The sequence below is a fragment of the Peromyscus eremicus genome, unplaced genomic scaffold, assembly GCF_949786415.1.
Source record: "Peromyscus eremicus unplaced genomic scaffold, PerEre_H2_v1 PerEre#2#unplaced_72, whole genome shotgun sequence".
Classification (NCBI taxonomy): domain Eukaryota; kingdom Metazoa; phylum Chordata; class Mammalia; order Rodentia; family Cricetidae; genus Peromyscus; species Peromyscus eremicus.
The window spans coordinates 769,456-795,044 of NW_026734313.1; the positions used below are offsets into that span (position 1 = coordinate 769,456).

The 25,589-nt window shown below is 39.8% G+C and overlaps 3 pseudogenes; 2 read left to right on the top strand and 1 right to left on the bottom strand.

The window, feature by feature from the left end:
* Positions 1-5,462: 5,462 nt before the first annotated feature.
* LOC131901383 (serine/arginine-rich splicing factor 7-like) lies at positions 5,463-6,091 on the bottom strand (annotated as a pseudogene).
* A 5,457-nt stretch (positions 6,092-11,548) lies between these two features.
* Positions 11,549-12,504, top strand: LOC131901358 (vomeronasal type-1 receptor 4-like; annotated as a pseudogene).
* Positions 12,505-21,108: 8,604 nt separating this feature from the next.
* On the top strand, positions 21,109-22,074 carry LOC131901341 (vomeronasal type-1 receptor 4-like; annotated as a pseudogene).
* The last annotated feature ends 3,515 nt before the right edge of the window (positions 22,075-25,589 follow it).

Below are 25,589 nucleotides of genomic sequence, written 5' to 3' on the forward strand. Positions count from 1 at the left end.
CTTGGCTTTTGAAGTTAGTGTGCAAAGCAGCCACTTCCTTATGGCATTTTCAAACAGTCTTGGTTGACCCTCCCCACATCTATCATCTCTCCACCTCCCTGCCCTTCATCCCTGCTTCACTTTCTCCTCCCAGTGATTCCCCCTTTGCACTTTAATATCACACTGTTACACTTTTTATTATCATTCCCACCATTTTCCTTTTACTCTCCCATTCCCTACCTTGGCCAGGCTCCTTTCTAATTTCTTGGCAGTAAGGCATACTCACCCACACATAAATAAACTCATGTAAAAATTAGGAGCTAGGATATGCATATGAAAGCAAGGAAGCTCCATTTATCCTGAGCTTTGCTTACCTAACTTAACATAATTTTCTCTAGTTTCGTTCATTTCCCTGAAAGTATCATAATTCCATGTTCTTTTTTTGAGTGACTATGATTCCTTTGTGTGAATGCACCACATTTCCACTATCTGCTCATCAGTTGAATGACATCTAGGCTGGTTCCACTTCCTTGATATTGTGAACAGAGTGCGGATAAGCATGGGTGTAAATGTCTCTGTAATAGGATATAGGGTTTTGGGCCTATGCCCAAGAATGATGTAGCTGGGTCATGTGGTAGATATATTTTCAGCTGCTTGAAAAATTCCCACAGACTTAGACTGATTCCTGGATGTGGTATCTAAAGTGACCCCAGATTTGCTGCTAAGGGCACAGCTCCAGAATCATGAAAGTGTAAGCAGATTGCATAGTGCTAGAATCAACCTTTAGTACTGCTTCTGATCTAAGAATATGAGATCCATTCTATTCAGACTTGGGAGGCCAGTTGTGAAGAGGGGAGTCATGGACCTGTGACCTCACAGTGTCTGGCTGGTGTCCCCAAGGGTCCCAGCAGAACTGTGAAGGTGAGTAATGTAATACGGTTCTCTGACTTCACGCTGAATCAGGTGATAGTCCCTGAGTTATATCCAGAATCTAGATATGGCCAAGGAGGTCAGGAGCCATGTCCAATATCACTGGAATTGAATTTGAAATTATAAAGGAAAGGCAAGCCTTAGGATGTGATTCCTATTTCCCTTGCTTTTCACATGCTACAATTGCAGACACACACCCATACCTGGTTCTCTATATTTGTTATGATTGCCTAATGCATATCCTTTCCAGTTTTCCCAGGATTACTTACTTATACAGCAGATTCTCTGTACAGTGGCAATATATTAGGCCTCTGGAGTGTTAGAGGATACATGGGTATCTCAGAAAACAAGCCTGGGATCCATGTACAGAGAGTGAACACTGATATAACTCACAGAATCTGCTGGAGGAAACGTGCTTCTATGGGTCTACACTGACAGAGTAAACAGTCCCAGGCCACATGTAGAAGAATGTAGGACCTGCATAGCATATACCAGACTCAAGCTCACACAATGATGGTCCTTATGAAAGGACTTGTCCTCAGCATGGTTTTGTTGATTGAAACAGTACTGTGCAATGTACACCATCCCACAGGTAATACCATAAATACATCCCTTGATATACCCCCAAGGACACATTTCCATAACTAATATCAACATAAATTCCAAACATAGAGTATCAAAAATGAAACATGCAAACCTTTTCTAACTTCTGCACATGTGTTCCTTAGTAACCACCAGAAGTTGTTTGTAGTGATTGCTATGGGGATAAAACCTGTTCCTTCTTGGAGGCAACCCAAACTCTAACCATGAAGATGCTGCCACTAAACGGTGACATTGTGATGGTCTTTCTGAGGGATATCAGGGCCAGATACCTGCCCTTTATGAACACTGGCATCCTGGACTCACCTGTATTGAAAACTTCCTGCACAGAGCTCTGTAGATACTATGTGAAAGGTGATACTTTGTTGAATTCTGTCTCAGGAAAATAGACACAGGGGCCTTCCTTGACAGGGTGGGTCAGAGCTGTGTTTCTGCAGTGACTGAGTTCAGGGGAAAGCCTTCATCCCTTTGGAGACTCTCCATCTTACTGTGACTGAGCAGGTGGAATTCTTGTCACTGTGGGCTTTTTTATAGAATTTATGCATCCCTCTGCACTTGACCAAGACTTCTGGATGGAACATCAAAAATTAGGATTGCTGCTTCCTAAAAGTCTTTAGAGTTTAACCAGAACATATTGACATTTGCATTTTATATCATAGAACCTTTTATTTCATTGGTTCCTACTGAGCTGAAAACTACATGTAGTGGATCGGATGTGGTGGTCTCAACCTGTATCAGTTTCAGTACTCAAGAGGCAGAGGCAAGTGGATGTCTCTGACCTGCTCTCCATCAACTGTGCAGCCTGCTTTCTTACAGCACCCTTGATGCAAGGGATGGTACCACACTCAACTGGGCCCTCCCACAACATCCATTAACCAGAAAATGCAACTATGTGTTTTCCCACAAGGATCTAAAAAAACTTAGACTTTGACTAAAGAAATTTCTAATGCAGGTGTGAATACTAATAAAGGTATAGAAGTTTCTTTTCTTAGACTTTTTATGAGAAAGTTTAGTTTTCAGCATTAAAATAAAAACTGTGCTTCTAGTTTTCTATTTGACTTAATTGTCCTTCCTAATTAGTCTGTCTTTTTCCTGATTGTATTTTTGTTAGACTTTACCCTTTTTAATATTTTAGTTTGAATTAATGGGAAGCTTATTACCTATTTACTGTGATCTGACCAAGACTGACATTGTAGTTAAACTGACTATGGAACAGATGGGTGCAGTGGTGAAGGCATTTAATCACAGCATTCAGAAGGCGGAGGCAGGCCTTCTATGTGAGGGAGAATCAAGCTGGGTCCATATAGTAAATTCCAGGCTAGCCAGGACTATACAGTGAGGCCTCAAAAATGAATCTACTGTGCAATACCTGAAAGAATATTTAAGAATGATATGATACATTCATAGAATTCTCAATATGCCACACATTCTTTTTGTGTGGTCTGAGTAGCAGCAAGTGGGAACTGAAGAAAAAGATCTTCTGAATTCCCACTAAAGCATTATATGGTTCTGCTTCCTCTCTAGGCTACATAGCCATTTCTATATCATTTGCATTATTTTTCTGTTGCTGTGATAAAAATGCCATGACCAATGCTATTGATAAAGAAAGAGTTAATTTGGCTCATGGTCTTAGAGGATTGGAGTTTGTGATGGCAGAGTAAAGGAGCAGCTGAGAACTCACATCTTGATCCACACCAAAATGTCAAAGTGATTCACATTTGGAATGGCAGAAGTATTTGCAACCATAAAGCCTACCTCAAATGACACAGCTCCACCAACATGTCGGGACCTCGTATACATTCCCTAACAATTCCACCTACTGTGGACCAAACTTTCAAGGAGATGAGTCTTTGGCAGACATTCTCATTCAAACCAAAATGTACATACAATGAATTTTCTTGAATGATGAGGAAATTGGGGAATTCTCAGATGTTGAGAGTTCATAGAACCTCTCAGCTAAATATTCAGCCATAGGGTTCAAATGAAAATTATTTAAGAGCCGAATGGATGGATGCTCTAGTGATCCCATCACCAGATTAGAAGACTTTGACTAAAACACTTCAAAGTGTCTTCTGCGTTTACTTCTCCTCCCTCCCTGCCTAGGATGTGTCAAGGTCCTGACTTTATCTCTCCTCATATCTCTTTCCATCTCCAGTCAGGGACGTCCTTCCTCCTGACACCTGTGGCACAAGCAACTACTGATGTCCTTCTGTAATTTATTCAACATGTCCATCTTTAGGGGTTCCCCAACTCTCTTACCAAATGTTCTCCATCAGTTTTAAGAAGACAGATACACTCTGCTTCCAATGACATTTCTACCACAGCTCATACAGCTTCATAGAAACATGAAATATCCTCTCCAGAGGGAAAATATGAGGATGGGAGAGCCCATGATGGTTATGCCATTTTCTTTTTTTTCAATCTCTGTAGATTTATTGAACAAACTTAATTTTCATTGAATACAGAATTAAAGCTAACCAAGTGCAACAGATAAGTCTCCCCGTTATACATATAGCTTCATACCAACCATGTATTCAACCCACCGAATTCTAACAACAAAGAACCCAAAGGACTTCCGACACACTAGTGACCACTCAGTCAAATCAATTTGAGGCAGACCAGTATTCAAGTCGCAACCCCATCAGACAACTTTGTTGGAGAAGCCTAAAACAGACAAGTACAGGATCCTGTGCTACTTGTTCTTACACCAAGGCTAAGAAAAATAGTAAAAAGTTTGTTCAAAAACACTCAAAACGACTGTTCTGTTACTGCCCTTGGGTTTAGTATACTTAAAAGTTTGAGTAAGCATCTACTGGCTATACCATTCTAAGGTCTACCAGATACTATTAAAACAAAACAAAAAACAAAAGCTACATGAAATGCTGCTACGGATGTAAGGTTTACAGAACTGCTTCGTTTCATTAACTTTTTTTCTTAACATCTCTTTTTACCATCTTGGCAAAGTAGAACAATGTTTGTTGTCAGGAACTGCAAAATCTAGCTCAGATATTACCAGGTTTTTGCACAGGATAAGGCAATCCATTCAAAGGGACAGAGAGTATTGGGGCTTAATAATTTTGCAAAGCTGGTTTACAGGGTTTTGTTGCAAATTCAGACAATTCTTCAAACATGCATTTTGGTATAAAATGGGCTGTTTGAAAGAGAGAAAAAAGTACATTGAGCAGAAATCACCTCAACTTAACAGTCTGAAAACACACAGCTACTAAAATCTCAGCCTCTAGAGATCAGTTTCTTTCTATTTGACATTTATGATAAATTCCTGTCATGCACCCACTTATTGGCTAAATCATGGTCCCTCTAGCTTGACATTTTGAGATTGTTAGTTTGACTTCTAGTTAACACCAATTCTCAGTTAGGGATCTACCATGATGCATTCATACTATTAACAGGAATCAAGATCATTTAACTCAAAGGTATAAGGGTAAAATGGAATATTCAAAGTCCTTTAAGATCCTGGCCAGTGTCATGTATAGAACAGTTAATGATGTTTAGCACTTAACCAACATCATTAAACTTTGAGTATAGGTCGAGACACATCATAACAATTGTCTTGACACCTGATGTTGCCAAATTGAAAAGTATTAATATTGAACACAAATCAAAAATCTAGTTAGAAACATTTTATTCAAATGTGCCAAATAAAAACCCACATTTTCAGGCCATAAGATGTTAATACATTCAACAAAAACAATATTTACCTGCTGTGAATTATACAGAGCAATAATCCAGATCCATTTGGATTAGATGGTTGATGATCCTGCCCAGGTTACATTTTACAGACATAACAAATCCCTTATAATAATGTAAACAAAATAGCTTTTCCCTAAAGGGTGAACTTGAGAACTTCAGTCGATTCTTTCAGGACTTGTACTTCTTTGTGGACTTCCTGATGGGAAATGACTTCTCTTAGGAGATGGAGATCTGGATTTTGATCAGCTGCTTCTTGGTCATGAAGTAGACCTGGATCTTGATTTCGATCTTGAACAGGATTGGAAATATCTCAATCCTTTTATGGAACCAGACCTAGATCTTCTGAGTGAAGATGATCTTGATCTATGAAGAGACACAGACCTTGATCTTCGAGGAGATGCTGATCCTGACCTCCTTCCCCGGCTCCTGCTGCATGAGCGAGAGTATTGCCTTCCCCTGGATCGAGAATGTGATCTAGATCTTGACCTGCTTCTTCTTCAATGGCTGTAGCGATGACAGTCCTAAGCATAATGTCCATTTTCACCACACTCATAGCATCTATCATTAGGATCAAAGGGATGTCGGGCAGGTGGCTTTTCAAAATGAGATCTCCGAGGCATGCCTGTCAATAATTCAACCCTCACTCGAGAACCACAAATCACTTCCCATCCAATCCTCGAACTGCATCTTCTGTATCTCTAGGATCTTCAAATTCCACAAAGACAAATCCTGGAAGATTTCTGGCAATCCATAGAGTTCTTAAGGGACCATAGCAACTGAATGCCCTTTCTAACTCTCCTTTGCCAGCACCAGTTCCCAGGTTACCGACATATTGCTTGGTTTCTCCTCCATACCGCCCATAAAGTGACATGATGGCTGGCCCGCATACTCGGCTAGCTCAAAGCGCTCACCCCGAGTAGCGTGGAAGTGGCCGCACGACCTTCTCTCGGCGGCACTCCTGGCGGAACTACTGGTTATGCCATTTTCAGTGGCAAGACACTAAAGAAAAATCAACATTTCATATCTGGGCTAAAAGCCAGGAATGTCCTTGGGCCACCTGGAAACATTCTCCTCTCCAGATGTCATAGATGCCAAAAATGATTGGGATTACTAACCTAGGATAGGTTTCTAAATGACTTAATGTTTACTTCCTCAGTGGGAAAATATTAGAGCGACATAGAAGTTAATTAAAGGAAAACTCCTTGTAAACAAGTCAGTGAAATGTCTGGCCTGACTGGAGATTCAACATTTAGGTCACATGGGTCAATCAACTTGTCAGGAGATTGTGCCCCCAAGAGGAAGGACCACCCCTAGGAAGGTGGGCTCACTTTAAGGCATGCTAAAGAGAGGGTCAGAGAAATTATCCCTGTGCTGAAATACTCTACTTTTCCTACCCAGATTCCCTCCCTCTAGCAAGGCTCTTGCTGAGCACACCATGGTGCTTTGAATTATTCTATCTCTGCTCTAAGCACGTTTACCCCACTGCTTGGCATTTTTTAGCCTATCACTAAAGGCCCACACCCCACCATGGGGCTGTCTGCCACTGTGTGAACAATCCCATGCTGGCTTAACTCAAGGTCATGGCTCTTTTCCATTGCCCTCCTTTCAAAACTTTTGAGATTTATAGAGTGCCTGTTCTGGTATGTTTTTCTTTTGAACTCTAAAAAAAATCATCTTTCAGCTTCCATTTGATGGCTTCTTAAAGGCTTTTATTAATGAAATTAAGAACCACAGAAATAAAATCCCAATTGCCTTTTTATACTGTGGTGGCATAAAGAGATCACCTAAAATTCTGGTGATAATGGTGTACATACAGTCTCACATCTCTCCCTACCCCAAGGGGAACAATACAAGAACTGAGGATAGAAAAAATAAACAAAAATGACAGACAGTCATCGCATAAATTCACAATTGTCTTAGCATATTTGTCCAGGCCCTTCTGGCTTTTAAGTCTTCACTGAGAAGAAAGGGGTAAATCTGATAAGTCTCCCTTATATATTACTTGGTCTGTTTTTAAAAACCCATCCCCAACTTGATCTTTTTACTTAGCAGGTTTTAACATTCTTTCTTTGTTCTGAGCATTCAGTGTTTTGATGATCATGTACCAAGGGGACTCACTTTTTTGGTCTAGTCCATTTGGTTTCTATATGCTCCCTGTACCTTGATATGCATGTCCTTCTTTAGGTTTGGGACATTTTCTTCTATGATACTATTGAAAATATTTTCTGTGCCTTTGACCTTTATTTCTTCCCCTTCCTCTACTCCTATTATTTTTGTATCTGGTCTTTTTGTACTGTCCCAGATTTCCTGCAAACCTACTTCTATCTAAGACAATAAAATCTATGCCCATATATTGGAGACTAAACAGTCCTGTTATATAGGCCAATAACCTGGCCTAGGTATTATGCACCAAAAGGGAAGGAACACCTCTAGAAAGATTAGCTGACTTTAATCCATGCTGAAAAAGAGGTTTGGAAAAAATTTCACTTTGATGAAATATTGTACTTTTCCTTACCATATTCCCACACCCTAGGACAACTGTTACAGAGCATAGCCATGCTGCTCTGAATTATCCTTCTTTCTTTCTCTGATCTAAGCATGATTGCCCCAATGGTTTTTATTCTTTAGTATTTCCTAAAGCCACACTCCCTAAATGGGGCTTTCTGCCAATGTGTGACTCATCTGTGTTCTGGCTTACCTCAAGTTCATGGCTCTTTCCCTACACTTTTTGGGCCACAGATGGGAAAATACCAGACTCCTGATGACATGTTCACGGTCTTCCTGAAGGACTTCATGTCAGCATGATTTTGCAAGTGTGAAACAGTACTGTACAATGAACCCCCTTGGAAATACATTCAACAAATCCCTTGATCTACACTGGAGTGCACCTCTCCACACCTGATGACAACACAAATTTAAAACTTAGATGCTCCCAAAGGAAACATGGGAAACTTTTTCTAACTTCTGGCAGCTATTCCTTAGCATCCAACAAAGTTGTAAACATTATCACTACCATTAACAAGGAGAAGGTAATAATTGTGATTTTCCTTGAGGACCAATGTTTTTTTTCCTTCATTGGAGGTATCCCAAAGTCTCCATGCAAACACTGTCACTGACATCACAGATAACAAAGTAATACACTCTCTGAGGGATGTTCTTCTAGATAAACAGTCCTTTTTATGAGCACTGGTAATCTGCGTTCATTCAGTCATCTGCACAATGCTCCACCGAGTTATTGGAGATTTAAGCATTTCCTTGGATCTGTCTCAGGGAAGAGAAGACCTTCAAATAGAGAAGAAGTCAGAGCTGTGTTTCTTCAGTAAAGACTTAGGAGCTGTTTTTCATCTATGCAACCATCTCCAAAATTGCTGGGGCTGGACAGGTGGGTTTCTTGTAATTGTAGATGTCTGCTTAACATTCTCTTCTCCATACTGCAGCTCTTCTGAAGTCAACATTAATGGTTAGGAGAGTTGCTTTTTTGTCTCTTCTTTACCTAGTGATGTCAAAGATTTCTTCATCCCAAGAAAATGTCTATTTCACATCTTAGCAATTATCTGAAAATGACATTTAATGTGACAATTATATATAGGATGGCTGATTTTTAGCTGACGGATGGAGATTGACTGTTCCTCTGGAAAACAATGTATGAAGTAAGTTGCAGACTAAACAAGAGCTTTCAAAGACATGTTTCAAGCACATGAGTTTCAAAAGAATCTGTGCAAATGGTTTAACTGTGATGGTGTATCAGCATATTTTGAGTGTGGCTAAGGGAAGCTGGAGCTGACCCACCAGCATCTCCAGCTTCTCTAGCTTCTGCTTCCTACCAAAAGTTAATATACAGAAAATTATGAATAAATGAAATGCTTTGGTCCCTGGGGATTTTTCCATATATATGTGGAAATAGAGTTTTTTATATTTTATAAATCAGCCCACTGTCAGATTTGGGGTTGGTGAAGAACTTTTTCCATTCTGTAGGCTGCTGTTTTTCTCTATTGACAGTGTCCTTTGCCTTACAGAAGCTTTTCAGTTTCGTGAGGTTCCATTTATTAATTGTAGATCTTGGTCTGATTTATTGATGCTATATTCAGGAATTAGTTTCCTGTGCCAATGTGTTCAAGGCTATTCCATAGTTTCTTTTCTATCAGATTCAGTGTAACTTGATTTTTGTTAAGATCTTTGATCCACTATTCCTGGTGCATGACCTAGCTATCTGGAGCCCATTACCTATGGTGGGATGCCTTGCTCAGCCTTGATGCAGTGGGGGAGGGCCTTTGTCCTGCCTCAACTGAATGTACCAGGCTTTTGGGTGAGTGGATGGAGGGTGGGTTGTGGGGTATCCCTGGAGGGAGCAGGAAGAGAGATAAGAGGGGTATTTGTGGTCAGAATGTAAAATGAATAAAAAAAATTTTTAAATTAAAAAAACACATCTTTGACTTACTTGAACTTGATTTTTGTGTAGATATGGATCTATTTGTAATCTTTTTCATACACTCATGAGCACCATTTGTTGAACATGCTTTTTTTCCCCATAGTATAATTTTGGCTTCTTTATCAAAAATCAGGTGTCCATAGGTGCATGTATTTACATGATGAGTCTTTGATTTCATTGATTGAACTTTTTATTTTTATGTCAATATCATGTGATTTTTATTGCTATATTCTTGTAGCAGAGCTTGAAATCAGGCACGATGATACCTCATGAAGTTCTTTTATTTTACACTATTGTTCTAGCTTTCCTGGGTTTTTTAGTTTTCCATAAGTAGTCAAGTATTGTTCACTTGAGATCTGTGAGGAATTGTATAGGAATTTTAATGGAGATTCCATTGAATCTGTAGATAGCTTTTGGTATGATGGCCCTTCTTACTATGTTAATCTTACCAATCCATGAGCACGTGAGATCTTTCTATCTTCTGATATCTTCTCCAATTTCTTTCTTCAAAAAACTTGAAGTTCTTGTCATATAGGTCTTTCACTTGTTTGGTTAGAGTTACACCAACATTTTTTATTATTTGTGGGTATTGTTAAGTGTATTGTTTCCTTGATTTCTTTCTTAGTATGTTTATCATTTTCATATAGGAGGGTTTCTGATTTATTTGAGTTTATCTCATATCCAGTCATTTCACTAAAGGTGTTTATGTGCTGAAGGAGTTCTGTGATAGAAATTTTAGGGCTGCTTCTGTATATAAGGATATATATATATATATATATATATATATATATATATATATATATATATATATAAATGGAGGTTCATATTTGTGATCAGAAAACTGGTTACTTTTTAAAAATATTTTGTATTTTATCACTTTGATGATCTCTATAAAATTTTCTCAAAAGCTGATTGGTTCTTTATTTGCTACTTACTTTACTTACATTATTTTAAGAATTATAAATTTATATTCTTATTCTGTTAAAAAAAGGTAATTTTATTTTATACATCTAGTGTTTTAACTGCCTGTATGTCTGGCGCCACATTTGTACAGTGCCACAAAAGCCATGAGAGGGCATTGAACTTGGGGAACTGAAGTTACAGATGGATGTCAACCACCATGTGGGTGCCGGATGTGAACATGAGTCTTCTGAAACACATCTCTCCAACCTCCAATCTGTACTTACTAACCCATTTGGTCCCCAGGGACCAAAGCTTTTCATTTATTCATCAAATTCTGTATTGGAACTATTTTTATAAGGAGCAGAAGCTGGAGATGTGGTGATGCTGGTGAGTTAGCTCCACCTTCCCTTAGCCACACTCAAAATATGTTGATACATCATCACAGTTAAACCATTTGCACAGACAGATTCTTTTGAAACTCATGTACTTGAAACATGTCTTTGAAATCTCTTGTTTAGTCTGCAATTTACTTCATACATTGTTTTCCAGAGGAACAGTCAGTCTCCATCCATCAGCTAAAAATCAGCCATTCTATATATAATTGTCACATTAAATGTCATTTTCAGATAATTGCTAAGATGTAAAACAGACATTCCCTTGGGATGAAGAAATCATTGTGCTAGGAGGGAAGTTGCTGCATTGAAAGGATGGAAAACTGTGTTCCTATGTTCACTATTCATATGTTCATAAGCCATACTGGGTTATCATGGGTGTCATGATGACCAAGAGAGATACAGCTGTATCACTAATACCTTTCCATCATAAGGTGAGGGAAAGTACATGAAGTGCAAAATAATAGTCTGAGTTGTGTGTGCATTGTTCTCCAGGACAAGCTCCTGTACTGTGATACCATAGTGTCTTCCTTCATAGAAGTAAAGATTCAAATCATTCATTATGCTCAGACTATTGAGAAGTGTTTTGAAGGCAGCAGTGTTCCTGCTGGTCATCACTCCAGTCTGCACAGAAGTCCTCTCCATGTCCTCTCAGAGTAAAGCTCTAAAAACCACTGAGGAATTGACTCTCCAGATGTTTGTGCTTTTCCAAGTTGGGATTGGGACTGTGGCCAACATTCTTCTGTTTGTCCATAATTTCTCTCCCATCTGTACAGGCTCTCGACTGAGGCCCACACAGGTCATTGTCACCAACTTGGCTGTGACCAATGCCTTCCTTCTCCTTGTCACTGCATTTCCAAGCAACATTAAGGTTTTTGTTCCCAGGAGTCCTCCAAGTAACCTGCGATGCAAAATTGTGTTCTTCATTTGCCTGGTGGCTCGAAGCACAAACATGTGCTCCACCTGTGCCCTGAGCATCCATCAGTTTGTCACTCTTGTTCCTGGTCACTGGGGTAGGCTGATGCCTCGAGGAAGAACCCCGGATGTCCTGAGTTATTCTTGTTACAGTTGTTGGTTTTTCAGTGTCTTAAATAATGTCTACATTCCAATCAAAGTCACTGGTCCACAGAACACAGGCAATGACACTAACAATCAAAGCATGTTTCTTGTTCCAAATCTGGATTCACTGTAGGCATTGGCTTCTTGCATTTGGCCCATGATGCCACATTCATCAGCATCATGGTCTGGTCCAGTGTCTCCATGGTGCTTCTCCTCCATAGACATCACCAGAGAACACAGCACATCCTCACTCCCACTCAGAACCACAGAGGCCATGCTGAGACCAGAGCAGCCCAAACCGTCCTGATAGTGGTGGTCACATTTGTTGCCCTGTACCTCCTAAATTTTATTTGTATCATCTTTCACACTGTTTTAACAGACTGGGGTCTCTTGTTGAGGCACATAGCTGAAGTTTTGAATGCAGGCTTCCCCACTATTTCTCCCTTCCTGTTGATCTTTAGGGATCCTAAGGATCCTTGCTCTGTGCTCTTCAACTGTTGAAAACCACAGTCGAAAGGCGAAACACAAAAAACAGCTTTACCAACAGTCATAAACACTCTATAGTAAATAATGATTTGAAAAGTCTGTCTTTACAAAAGGGATATTGTGACTCACTACAGGCATCCCAGCACTGGGAAAGTTAATCCAGGAGAAATGCAATATAATTAATGGTATATCCCTGAGCTATGGAGTAAGATACTGGACAACCTCTGATACAGAGATGCAGTTCCCCATATCTAGCTTGTCATGTGAAGAGTTTATATAAATGTTATCTCAGGTAAACAAAGCTCATAACCTCATGTATTGGCATATTGTTGTCAATGGACAGATGTAAATTTTAAAGTTGAGAAACAGAGATTTGTGCTTATCCTGGACACATATAAGGTACCTGAACAATAAATCTGTGTCCTCCTAGTCATTGAGTCTTTGTTTCCCATGTATTTATCTGAAATGCCGCCATGTTAGATAGGGAAAGTATTGTGCATTGAAAGGTTGCTTCTCACACATCCAGGTAAACCTTCTTTAATTTTCCCTAAGGAAATGTTCCTGTGGGGATAAATATAAGTTAAAGATGTGGAAGCTTCGTTTCTGGGATTTATCATGTGAGTTTTTACACTTCATCAGTGAAAGTCAAAATGAAGACCCTAGTTTACTATGAAGTTTATTAGGACTTCATCTTCCCTTGATTTTTCTCTCGTCCTCCTGATAGTGCATTCTATGAAGAATGATGTAATACAGCCTTGAGGCAGGGGGAGGGGCTTTGGCCTGCCCCTACTAAATGGACCTAGCTCTGCTGACTCCCCATGGAAGGCCTCACCTTTTTGTAAGAGGGAATGGGTGGTGGGTGGGTAAGGGAAGGCTGGAGGGCTGGGAGGAGGGAAGAGTGGGATCTGTGATTGGTATAAAAATGAATAAAAATTTATTTCAAAAACAAGAAATTAAAGAATTCATTAGCTTGTTAGCCACTTCCTTTAATTGGGATCCTTGGTCATGGTGTCTTGTCACAGCACTGAGACCCTTAGACACAGGGTTTTGAAATTTTATATGACATGGATTATTGTATGTACACATGTGCACATGTGAAATGGTATAGGTGTGAATGTCAGAGGACAACTTGAGTGGTCAAAGTCTCCTTGTACAATGTAAATCTGAGAATATAACTTAGGCTGTCAGTTTTCAGACCACACAGTAGTTCTATTTTCACCTTTTAAAGAAATTTCCCCTATGGATCTCCACTGTCGTGAATTGTGATAGCTGAAGAAATTCCACTTGGCTAGGGAGTGCACAGTCTTTAACCTCACAGTAAAGGTCATAGATTGGTTGGTACTACAAAAAGTAATTCACATGGCCTCTGATCTTGCTAAACTAGAAGTAAACACTAAAGTGGAAATTTATGTATCGGTCATATGACAACCTATGGATACCCTGAGAGATTGCAGCAGGACTTTGGAGGGGAGTGATAACATAGAAAAATGGGTCACAGACCTATGACCTCCCACTGAATCAGTGAGAGTCACTGGGAGGCTCCAAGAAAATCGATGTATGAAGGAGATCATGTCCCAGATGCATGACTTCACTCTGTTCCAGTTACTACCCCAAGATGTCTGAAGAACATCAGTTTGAAGAAGTCTTTATGGATTGTCTCACCAAGTGCCTGACCCTGCTTGCTATAATTTTGAACAGCCTGTCAAGATGTGACCACTGGGGCAATAGAGGCAACACTATCTATGGGGGTGTCTGACAGAAATGTCAACTCACAGGCATTGTTGTTACCAGCAGAAAGCCCTCCAGTGACCAACCAGCTTAAAATTCCAGCATGGACAGGTAAGGCAGATGGGATGTCCCAACACAAGTTGAAGGTGGTGGGTGGTTGGATGGTGGGGATGTAGAGTCACTTTTCTTTGTGAGATTAGACCTGGCAGTGTCCCCATGCCATATGACCCAAATCCATAAACCTGTGGGCAGCACTATTGGAGTTTGGGAGTAATTACAATAAAAGAAGACTTGAATAAAGAGATGAAATGTATTGGAAGGAACATAGAATTGCTGGCAAAGCCTTAGGGTGTGTATGATGTATTTTCAGTAAAACATCCTGAATAGACACCCCCTGACAGGGTTTTGTACCCCTTTTGTAGTTATTCCACAGGAATATCTATCTGAGGAGGAGGAAGGAACACATGTGTTAACGAAAAATGGAGAGATATTTCTTCCTGTACTAGTAGGAATAGGACTTATCATCTCCCTTGGTTCTTCTGGGGCTACAACAACTGCCATCGCCCAGACACATCCTCTGCCTGGAGACTTCAGACACAGACTTGATCAGACAATGATATCTACAACTGAGAGCCTCCAGTCACTCCAAAGACAGATGAACTGTCCTGCCGGGGTAATAATAGAAGAACACTAGACATAATAACTGCTGAACATGGGGAGACTTGTTTGGTATTCTGGGAAGAATGTGGCTTCTTGGTAAACAAATCAGTTGTTAAAACTAATGTCAACACCCTCAAAATACTCCACTAGAACTGTTCTAAAAATTCCAGCCATTGATCAAATTATCTGGTTTGATTCCTGCTCATTTTCTTGGCTCCCACCCTCTATCAGTGCTCTGATTATACTGTTTTATTTGGATTCTTGGCCCCTGCTTTATTTATTGAGTCTGGTGACAGATCACCACCATTGTTAAAATCACCAACAATCAGGTCAGGGTTCACTACCAGACCCTGGATTCTTCTGACACAGGAAACATGTTCCCCAAGGTTTAGAGTGATGCATTTTCATTAATAACTAAAACCAGGAAGATGTTGGAAGTCATGGCTGACTGGTCAAGGTCACAGCCTGCCATGAGCCTAGTACCTTTATCTACAAGCTGAGCAAAATGGAACCACCACCCTCTAGCAGAACTTCCTGCTCTCTACCTAGCTTTATCTGGAGAATGTCCCCAAGCCTGGAACACTGACCTAATCCAAAAGCTGCCTCTGAAACCAAATGCCTGGTTCTTCTTTAACATAGTCCTTGGCACAGATTCCCACTAAGAAGACGTGTACTAGAAGCTCTGCTGTAGGACCCTACTGCCACATACTAAGCCTTGTGATAGGGGTGTGCCACTTAATGCAAACTAGGGTTTGTCCCTAATCTCCCTGCTACATTCCTTATACTCTGGAATAAAATTGAACTTATTCAGTGAAATCTGTCTTCTAAAGAGCTATCTGCATTCCTGTTCATGGGTCACCAAAGATTTCTGTTTCCCCATCTGCCCCTTTCCCCTCTCGATCTGTTGGCCAACAGGCCCAGAGGGAGAGGACCCCCACACAAGTCATTGTCTTTTACTCTTTATCTTTGGTCTAGTTAGATGTTTCATAATTCCTGGAATATTGATCAGGGATAATTGTACAAAACATTAGAGTGACATAGAAGTTAATTAAAGAAAAATTCATTGAGTCCAACACAGCCTAAATGGAGATTCAACCTTCACATCACATGGGCCATTCACCTTGCCAGGAGCTTATGCCCCAAGAGGAAGAACCATTCCTAAAAGATGGGATCACAGGAGGCCGTATTGAAGTAGAGACTTTTTTTAAAAAATTCACTTTGATGAACTATTGTAATTTTTTTTGAACTATTGTAATTTTTCTTCCCATATTCCCACACCCTAGCAAGGCTCATACAGAATGCAGCCATGCTGCTCTGAATTACCCTTCCTTCTTTCTCTTTTCTAAGCATGATTGCCATGATGGTTTTTATTCTTTAGTATTTCTTCAAGCCCCACTCCCCACCATGGGCCTGTCTGCCACTGTGTGACTCATCTCTGTTGTGGCTTACCTCAAGTTCATGGCTCTTTCCCAATACTTGGTTCACAGATGGAAAAATACCAGACTCCCGATGACATGTTGATGGTCTTCCTCAAGGATTTCATGCCAGTATGATTTTGAAAGTGTGAAACTACTGTACAATAAGCCCCCTTGGAAATACACTAAACAAATCCATTCATCTTCCCTGAAGTGCCCCTCTCCACCCCTGATGACAACACAATTTGAAAACTTAGATGCTCCCAAAGGATACCTGGAAAACATTTTCTAACTTCTGACAGCTATTCCTTAACATCCAGGAGAGTCAAAAACATTATCATTAACAAGGTAAAAATTGTGATTTGCCCTGAGACCAATGGTTTTTTTTCCTTCATTAAAGGTATCCCAAAGTCTCCATGCAAACACTGTCATTGACACCACACATGACAAGATAATGCACTCTCTGAGGGATGTTAGTCTAATAAACAGTCCTTTTATGAGCACTGGTAATCTGTGTTCATTTAGGCACATGCACTATGTTCCATGGAAAATATTGGAGAGGTAAGCCTTTTCTTGTACCTGTCTCAGGGAAGAGAAGATCTTAAAATGGAGAATAAATAAGAGCTTTGTTTCTTCAGTAAGTGTTTAGGAGGTGGTCTTCATCTCTGTGAGCACCTCTATCCTTGCTGCGGCTGGACAGGTGGGATTATTGCACCTGTAGATGTCTGCTTAACATTCTCTTCTCCCTACTGCAACTCTTCTGAAGGCAACATTAATGGTTAGGATAGTTGTTTTTTTGTCTCTTTTTTACCTAATGATGTCAATGATTTCTTCATCCCAAGGAAATGTCTGTTTCACAGCTTGACACTTAGTTGAAAATGATATTAAACTTGACATCCATATATGGAATGATTAATTTTAACTGATGGATGGAGACTGATTGTTCCTTTGGAAAACAATATATGAAGTAAGCTGCAGATTAAATAAGAGCTTTCAAAGACATGATTCAAAGACAGGAGTTTCCAAAGAATTTGTCTGGGCAAATGATTTAACTGTGATCGTGTATCACCACATTTTGAGTGTGGCTGAGGGAAGATGATGATGGCTTATTTTCTCTCCAGTTTCTGCTTCCTCATTAAAATAGGAAAGATACACAAAAGTATGAATAAATGTAATACTTTGGTACCTGGGGATTTTTCCATATGTACGTGTAAATTGAGTTCTTTTTATATTTTGGAAGTCAGCCCTCTGTGTGATGTGTGGTTGGAGATGATCTTTCCCATTCTGAAGGCTGATGTTTTGTTTTATTGACAGTGTCCTTTGCCTCACAGAAGCTTTTCAGTTTCATGGGGTCCCATTTATTAGTTGTTGATCTTAGTGTCTGCATTATTGGTGTTCTATTCAGGAAATGGTCTCCTGTGCCAATTGTTCAAGGTTGTTCCCCACTTTCTCTTCTATCAGGTTCAGTGTAGCTGGATTTATGTTGAGTTCTTTGATCCACATGGACTTGAGTTTTGTACATGGTGATGGATATGGATCTATGTGTAATCTTCTACATGCAGACATTCAGTTAGATCAGCACCATTTGTTGAAGATACTTCCTATTTTCCAGTGTATAATTTTTGCTTCCTTGTCAAAAATCAGGTGTCCATACGTGTATTGTTTTATGCATGGGTCTTTGATTCCATTGATCAACGTTTCTTTTTTTTATGTCAATAACATGTGGGCTTTATTACTATTGTTCATTAGTACAGCTTGAAATCTGGGATGGTGATACCTCTGGAAGTTCTTTTGTACATGATTCTTTTAGCTATCTGGGTTTTTTGGTTTTTCATATGTAGTTGAGTGCTGTGGGATGTTCTGTATGGCAAATGTGTTGCTAATTAGTCAATAAATAAAACACTGATTGGCCATTGGCTAGGCAGGAAGTGTAGGCGGGACAAGGAGGAGAATAAAGCTGGGAAGTGGAAGGCTGAGTCAGAGAGACACTGCCAGCCGCCATGATGAGAAACAGCTTGTGAAGATGCCGGTAAGCCACGAGCCATGTGGCAAGGTATAGATTAAAGGAAATGGATTAATTTAAGCTATAAGAACAGTTAGCAAGAAGCCTGCCACGGCCATACAGTTTGAAAGCAACATAAGTCTCTGTGTTTACTTGGTAGGGTCTGAGAGGCTGTGGGACTGGCAGGTGAAAGAGATATATCCTGACTGTGGGCCAGGCAGGAAAACTCAAGCTACAAATGGCGTCCAACGTGGTGGCAAGAGTTTCCACCTACAATCTGAGAAAAGAGATTCTAAAACGGAGCTAAAAACAGTTCCTAATTGTCTCTCTCAAATGAGCGGCAGCTGCTAGTTTGAGCTACTTGTGGGTTCCTAGCTTGAGTGCTCGACCTGCCGTATGGCGGGAATGAGGCCTCTGCAAGTGGCAGATTAAGCTGCATGGTGGATTTAGACTTTGCTAGCACAAAAAAAAAGAGGTTTCTGGACTACACGCTGCTTGGATAAAAGCATAGACCCACGATAGCTCCCAGAGCTGGTGGTAAATGTAGCCATGTTGGGAAGCTGAGGTGGGTGGAGCCAGCAGCCACAGCTGCTGCAGTTTAAGGCAAGAGATTCACAATAAGACAGATTCAGATGTAATAGTTTACAATGTGTGTAAAACATACATAGGCTTGAAAGAGACAAAAAAGGTGATATATACAGTTATAGAAACAAATACATAGTTTTAAAAAATAATGTCTTTAAAGAGACAGTAAAATTAATATAAAAAATAAGCCACGTAAAAATGGATATTACACAGAGAATCTGGATTGTGTTGTCTTTGGGATTTTTAACTGCAGAAAGACATTTGATTGTAAAGGCTGCTCAGTTAAACCAATATGTATATTTTAAAGGTACCTTGACTTCAAAATTTGAATGTAAGGATATGTTACTTTGGAAAAGAGACTCTGCTTTTGTTCCCACAGAAAGCCAAAGGCTCTGGATTTGTTCAAGATTAAGATACATCAGGTTTGACCAGCCAAGACCCCCTGAAAGGTCTCCGATGACACCATGGCCCAGATGATCCAACATCCGGAATGGTTTCAAGGCAACTGGCTCAGATGATACAGCCTCACGGACTATTCCATAATTCTAAAATTTTCTTTGTTTTCCCATAAGATACAGTGCCCCTCCTCCAGCAGGAAGTAGTAAGAGAAGCTACGCCCAAATTCCCAAATTATATGTAATTTTACTTTGTTAAGGTTAAAACCTTCCTTTTTGAAAAAAAAAAAAGGGGGGAATTGCTGTGGGATGTTCTGTATGGCAAATGTGTTGCTAATTAGTCAATAAATAAAACACTGATTGGCCATTGGCTAGGCAGGAAGTGTAGGCAGGACAAGGAGGAGAATAAAGCTGGGAAGTGGAAGGCTGAGTCAGAGAGACACTGCCAGCCGCCATGATGAGAAACAGCTTGTGAAGATGCCGGTAAGCCACGAGCCATGTGGCAAGGTATAGATTAAAGGAAATGGATTAATTTAAGCTATAAGAACAGTTAGCAAGAAGCCTGCCACGGCCATACAGTTTGAAAGCAACATAAGTCTCTGTGTTTACTTGGTAGGGTCTGAGAGGCTGTGGGACTGGCAGGTGAAAGAGATATATCCTGACTGTGGGCCAGGCAGGAAAACTTAAGCTACAGTTGAGTATTGTTCTTTCGAGGTCTGTAAAGGATTGTGTTTGGATTTTCATGGAGATTGCATTGAATCTTTACCTTGCTTTTGGTAGGATGGTCATTTTTACTATGTTAATTTTACAAATCTATGAGCGTGTTAGATACTTCCATCTTCTGATAACTTCTTCAATATTCTTCTTCAAACACTTGATGTTCTTGTCATATAAGTCTTTCACTTGCTTGGTTAGTGTTACACCAAGATATTTTATATTCTTTGTGGCTATTTTGAAGGGTATTTTTTTATTTCTTTCTCAACCCAGTTATCATTTGTATATATGAGAGCTATTGATTTTTTTGAGTTAGTCCTGTATGCAGTCACTTCACATAAGATGTTTATCTGCCGAAGGAGTTACCTCATAGAACTTTTGTGGTTGCTTATGTATATATATATGTATAAATTGAGGTTCATATTTGTGATCAGAAAACTGGTTACTTTTTTGAAATATTTTGTATTCTATCACTTTGATGATCTGTATAAAATTTTTACAAAAGCTGATAGATTCTTTTTTGGCCACTTACTTTACTTACATGATTTTGTGAATTACAAGTTTGAATTCTTGTCATTTTAAAGATATAGTAATTTTACTTTATGACTTAGTGTTATAACTGCCTGTATGTCTGGCACCACATTTGTGCAGTGCCACAAAAACCATGAGAGGGCATTCAACTTGGGCAACTGATGTTATAGGTGATGTGAACGACCATGTGAGTGCTGGATTAGAACAAGAGTCATGTGAAGAGCCATCTCTCCAACCTCGAATTTATATTTCTTAACACATTTTATCATTGAGGGAAGATGTTGCATTCGAAAGATATAATGTGTTCCCCGTTTTACTGTTCATATGTTTATATGCCACAATGTGTGACAATGGGTGACGTGTGGACCAAGAATGATACAGTTGTATCACTAATACACTTGTATCATGAGGTGAGGGAAAGTACATGAAATACAAAATAATAGTCTGGGTTGTCTATACAGTGTTCTCCAGGACAAGCTCCTATACTGTGATACCATAGTGTCTCCCTTCATAGAAGAAGTAAGACATAAATCATTCTAATGCTCAGACATTGAGAAGTGTTTTGAAGACAGCAGTGTTCCTCCTGGTCATCACTCCAGCCTGCACAGAGGTTGTCTCCATGTCCTCTCAGAATAAAACTCGGAAAGCCACTGAGGAATTGGCTCTACAGACACTCCTGCTTTTCGAGATTGGGTGTGGGACACTGGCCAACATTCTTCTGTTTGTCCATAATTTCTCTCCCATCTTTACTGGCTCTCGACTGAGGCCCACACAGGTCATTGTCACCAACTTGGCTGTGGCCAATGTGTTCATTCTCCTTGTCAATGCATTTCCAGACAACGTGATGGTTTTTGTTCCAAGGAGTCCTCAAACTAACCTGCAATGCAAAATTGGGTACTTCATTCGCCTGGTGGCTCGAAGCACAAACATGTGCTCCACCTGTGTCCTGAGCATCCATCAGTTTGTCACTCTTGTTCCTGGTCACTGGGGTAGGCTGATGCCTCAAGGAAGAGCCCCTGATGTCCTGAGTTATTCTCATTACAGTTGTTGGTTGTTCAGTGTCTTAAATAATGTCTACATTCCAATGAAAATCAGGGGTCCACAGAGCACAGGCAATGACACTAACAATATAAGAAAGTGGATCTGCTCCACATCTGGATTCAGTGCAGGCATTGTCATCTTGCTTTTTGCCCATGATGCCATATTCATCAGCATCATGGCCTAGACCAGTGTCTCCATGGTGCTTCTCCTGCATAGACATCACCAGCGAACACAGCACATCATCGCTGCCAATCAGAACCACCGAGGCCATGCTGAGACTAGAGCAGCCCACACCATCCTCACGCTGGTGGTCACATTTGTTGGCTTGTACCTCCTAAATTTTATTTGTGTTATCTTACACACTTTTTTAATGGACTCTCGCATCTGGTTGAGGCATGTAACTGAAGTTTTGACTGCAAGCTTCCCCACTATTTCTCCCTTTCTGTTGATCTTTAGGGATCCTAAGGATCCCTGTTCTGTGCTCTTCAACTGCTGCAAACCACAGTCAACATGACAAACATAGAAGACAGCTTTACTAACAGCCGTACACACTCTATTAGGTAAAAGTTGTTTGAAAATTCTTCCTCATAAACCAGACATGTTGACTCACTGAACTTATCCCAGCACTGGGGAGACTGAGCCAGGAGGATTGCAATGTAGTCAATGGCATGTCAGGCTGTAGAGTGAGATCCAGACCAACTTGTGATAAGGAAACCCAATCTCACAATACTGTATCTGCACCCTAAGCAAGAAAAAAAATAAGTTAATAAATGAGAGAGAGCAGAATGAAAAAGTATACCAGTCATCCTATAAATATTCGCAACAGTCCTAGGATATTAATGTGTTAACATATTGTATTAGAGCAAATGCAATCCATAATGCATACTATGCATACATATCTTTTTTATTTTTTACAAAATTTCTTTACTTATTATGTGCACAGTATTGCATTTGCATGTATGTCTGCTCACCAGAATAAAGCACCAGACCTCATTACAGATAATTGTGAGCCACTGTGTGGTTGCTGGGAATTGAACTCAGGACCTCTAAAATTTCAGTTAGTGCTCTTAACCTCTAAGCCATCTCTCCAACCCCTATATCCATATTCTTGTTTATTTTCTTTTCCCAGCCGTATGTCAAATGTGTAAACATCTTTATATTTGTTGTTTGAACAGTTTATGGAAATGTTATCTCACATAGATGAGGCTAATAACCCATATGTATTGGCATGTGATTTTTAATTGGCAGACATGCACTTTACAGTTGAAAATGGAGATGTGTGCTTCTCCTAGAGCCTAGACCCACATAAGGCCCCCAAGCAGTATTTACATGCTCTGCTCCTCTTTGTGTCTTTCTTGCACACATGATTATCTTAAATGCTGGCATGTGGATAGGGAAAATATTGTGCAATGATAGATTGCTACTCACATGTCCAGGTCAACATTCTTTGTCTCTCTCTAAAGAAATTTTGCTGGATGGACAAATATCCATAAAGTAACAGAAGCTTCATTTCTAGGATTCACTGCATGAGATTTTCCTTATCATCATTGAAATTTAAAACTAAGCTCCTAGTTTCCTAATAGACTCATTTGGATTTTTTTACTGTTTCTTTTGCCGTTCTCCTGATGGTATACTCTGTTGCCGGATATGGGTACAATGTATAATTTTTAATATTTTTGTTTTTATTTAATGGTGGATATTTGTTTAGGAATAGAGGGTGAGCCATAAAATACTCATTTTCTGGTTTGAATAACTGTGGAACACTTCACAGAACTTACAAGAATAATATAATAAATCTATCTCACCTGCAATATGCTATACACTGCTGTAGGATTCTCTCAGCAGGAGCAAACATGGACAGACAAGGAAGAGCACATCTCCATACCAGAGTCCACATCTGGAGTCAATATTCACTGTATGGTATTGACTCATCTGTTCGCTACACAGTGATTATATATAGGTGTGTGTGTGTGTGTGTGTGTGTGTGTGTGTGTGTGTGTGTGTTTGTGTGTGTGTGTAAGTTTACTTTTGATAATGCATGAGGATATTAGGAGATTTTCAGATGCATAGGATCCAGCCTGTCATCCCAGGACATGAAACTTCTGTCCAGAATACACGTATCCAGCACACACCTGGTTCCTTCTATAATCACTGGTCATCTACAAAGAGTCATCATTTGCAGCCTTCAACTTTACAGAGGATCTAAAGTCTTTTGTGTGTGCACTGCCAGGAGCTCTGTGAGCTCACTGAGAAGCAGGCTCTGGAGATGGGTTTTGTCTACTCAGTTGAGGCACAAACACCTGGTTTCAACAGTCCTCTATATCCCTTCCCTGAGTCAGGATGGGCTCTGATTCTGTGACAAGCTCCAATGTAAACAGCAAAACAGGCCAAGGGGAAAGACGTCATGCACTTCATTACAACTGGGGGAAAATATTTCAAGGAGAGGGCTATTGTCTATCTCTAGATATAATGATGTCTACAATAGAAACAGTAATGGGCTGCTCATCCACCTACAGGATAGAGGGGACATATGTCTAAAACTCCTCAGCCATTGCTTCAAGATGACATTTTATCAGGGCTTTTCCTTGTTTTTCTGTTGGATGTTGTCAACTTCAATTGCTTGATATTTTGCCTTGACCCATCTACTGTTTATCATCAATGGAGACCACACACATGTCTACGTGAGAACATTTTCTCTACTGTACAATGCAGACAATATTGTTGAGTGACCTATTGTATATGGTGTCTGCAGAGGAATATACAGAGCTTCATAATTTAACACTATGTATACTGGAGATACTAATTTATTGCTATTATGGTACACATGTAGTTTGGAGTCAACTTTCTTTTTAATTTAATTTACTATTTGCTCTGTTTTATCATAAGGTGAAAGGGAAAAAAGGAAACAGGAAACAGGAAAAGATATCGTTGAAAAGGTGTGAGAATGAAAATATCTGTAGCACAAAAATGTGTATTAAGATTAATATGACTGGATAATTTCCAAGCATCAGAAGAAAGTGTGTAAGCCTGACTAAGTTATGAAGTTCTGAGTAAGATATAAATAGAAGTGAAAGGTGAGATATCGACATGTCATCTGTGACCATATCTTGGTAAGGTCAATGTACAATACATTGGATTAAAATGGGATTCTCTCCAAGTATTAGTCTCTCCTTGGTAAGTTTTACAAGTACTGCCTTAAAAGAACAAAATATTTGTCCATTCTATATGTATTTAAATGTATTAGAGTTTATTAGGCTTTATTTTCCATTTCTGTCTAAATTTTACTCAGTGGTTATTAATACCATCCTAGGAGAGGTGACTGAACAGTTAAGAGTGCTTGTTTGTTTTACAGAGGACCCAGGGTCGCTTCACAGCCCCTACATATGGCTAACAGCCATCTGTGGTTCAGGTTTCAGGGGATCCAATGCTCTCTTCTCTTCTGACCACTCAGTGTGCCCGGCATGTGTAGTGCACATACATTTTTCATGCAAACATTCATACATACAAAATAAAATGTAATTACTTTCACTTGTTTCCTTTGATTGAAGGTGGACTCTTTTCCTATACAATATATTCTGATGACAGTTTCCCCTCCTTCTATTTAACCCAGCCCCTTCCTCTGCATGCACTCTTTCTGTCTCTCATAGAAAACAATGGTATTCTTAGAGATAACAGCCAAATGTGACAACACATAATATACTAGGAGAAAACAAAAAATCATCATATTGTGACTGGACAAGGCAACCCCACAGAAAGAAAAGATACTCAAGAACAGGCACAGGAATCAGAGCCCCACTCATTCCCACACTCAGGAGTCCCACAGAAATACTAAGCTATAGGCAGTAATGTATATTCAGAGGATATGTGGCAGACTCCTGCAGGCCCTGTACTTGCTTCTTCAGTCTCTATGAGCTTATATGCATCTTGCTCAGTTAAATCAGTGTGACTTGATCTCCTGGTTTCCTCCATCCCCTCTGACTCTTACACTCTTTCTCCTCCTATTCTATAGTCTTCCCTGAGTTCCAAGAG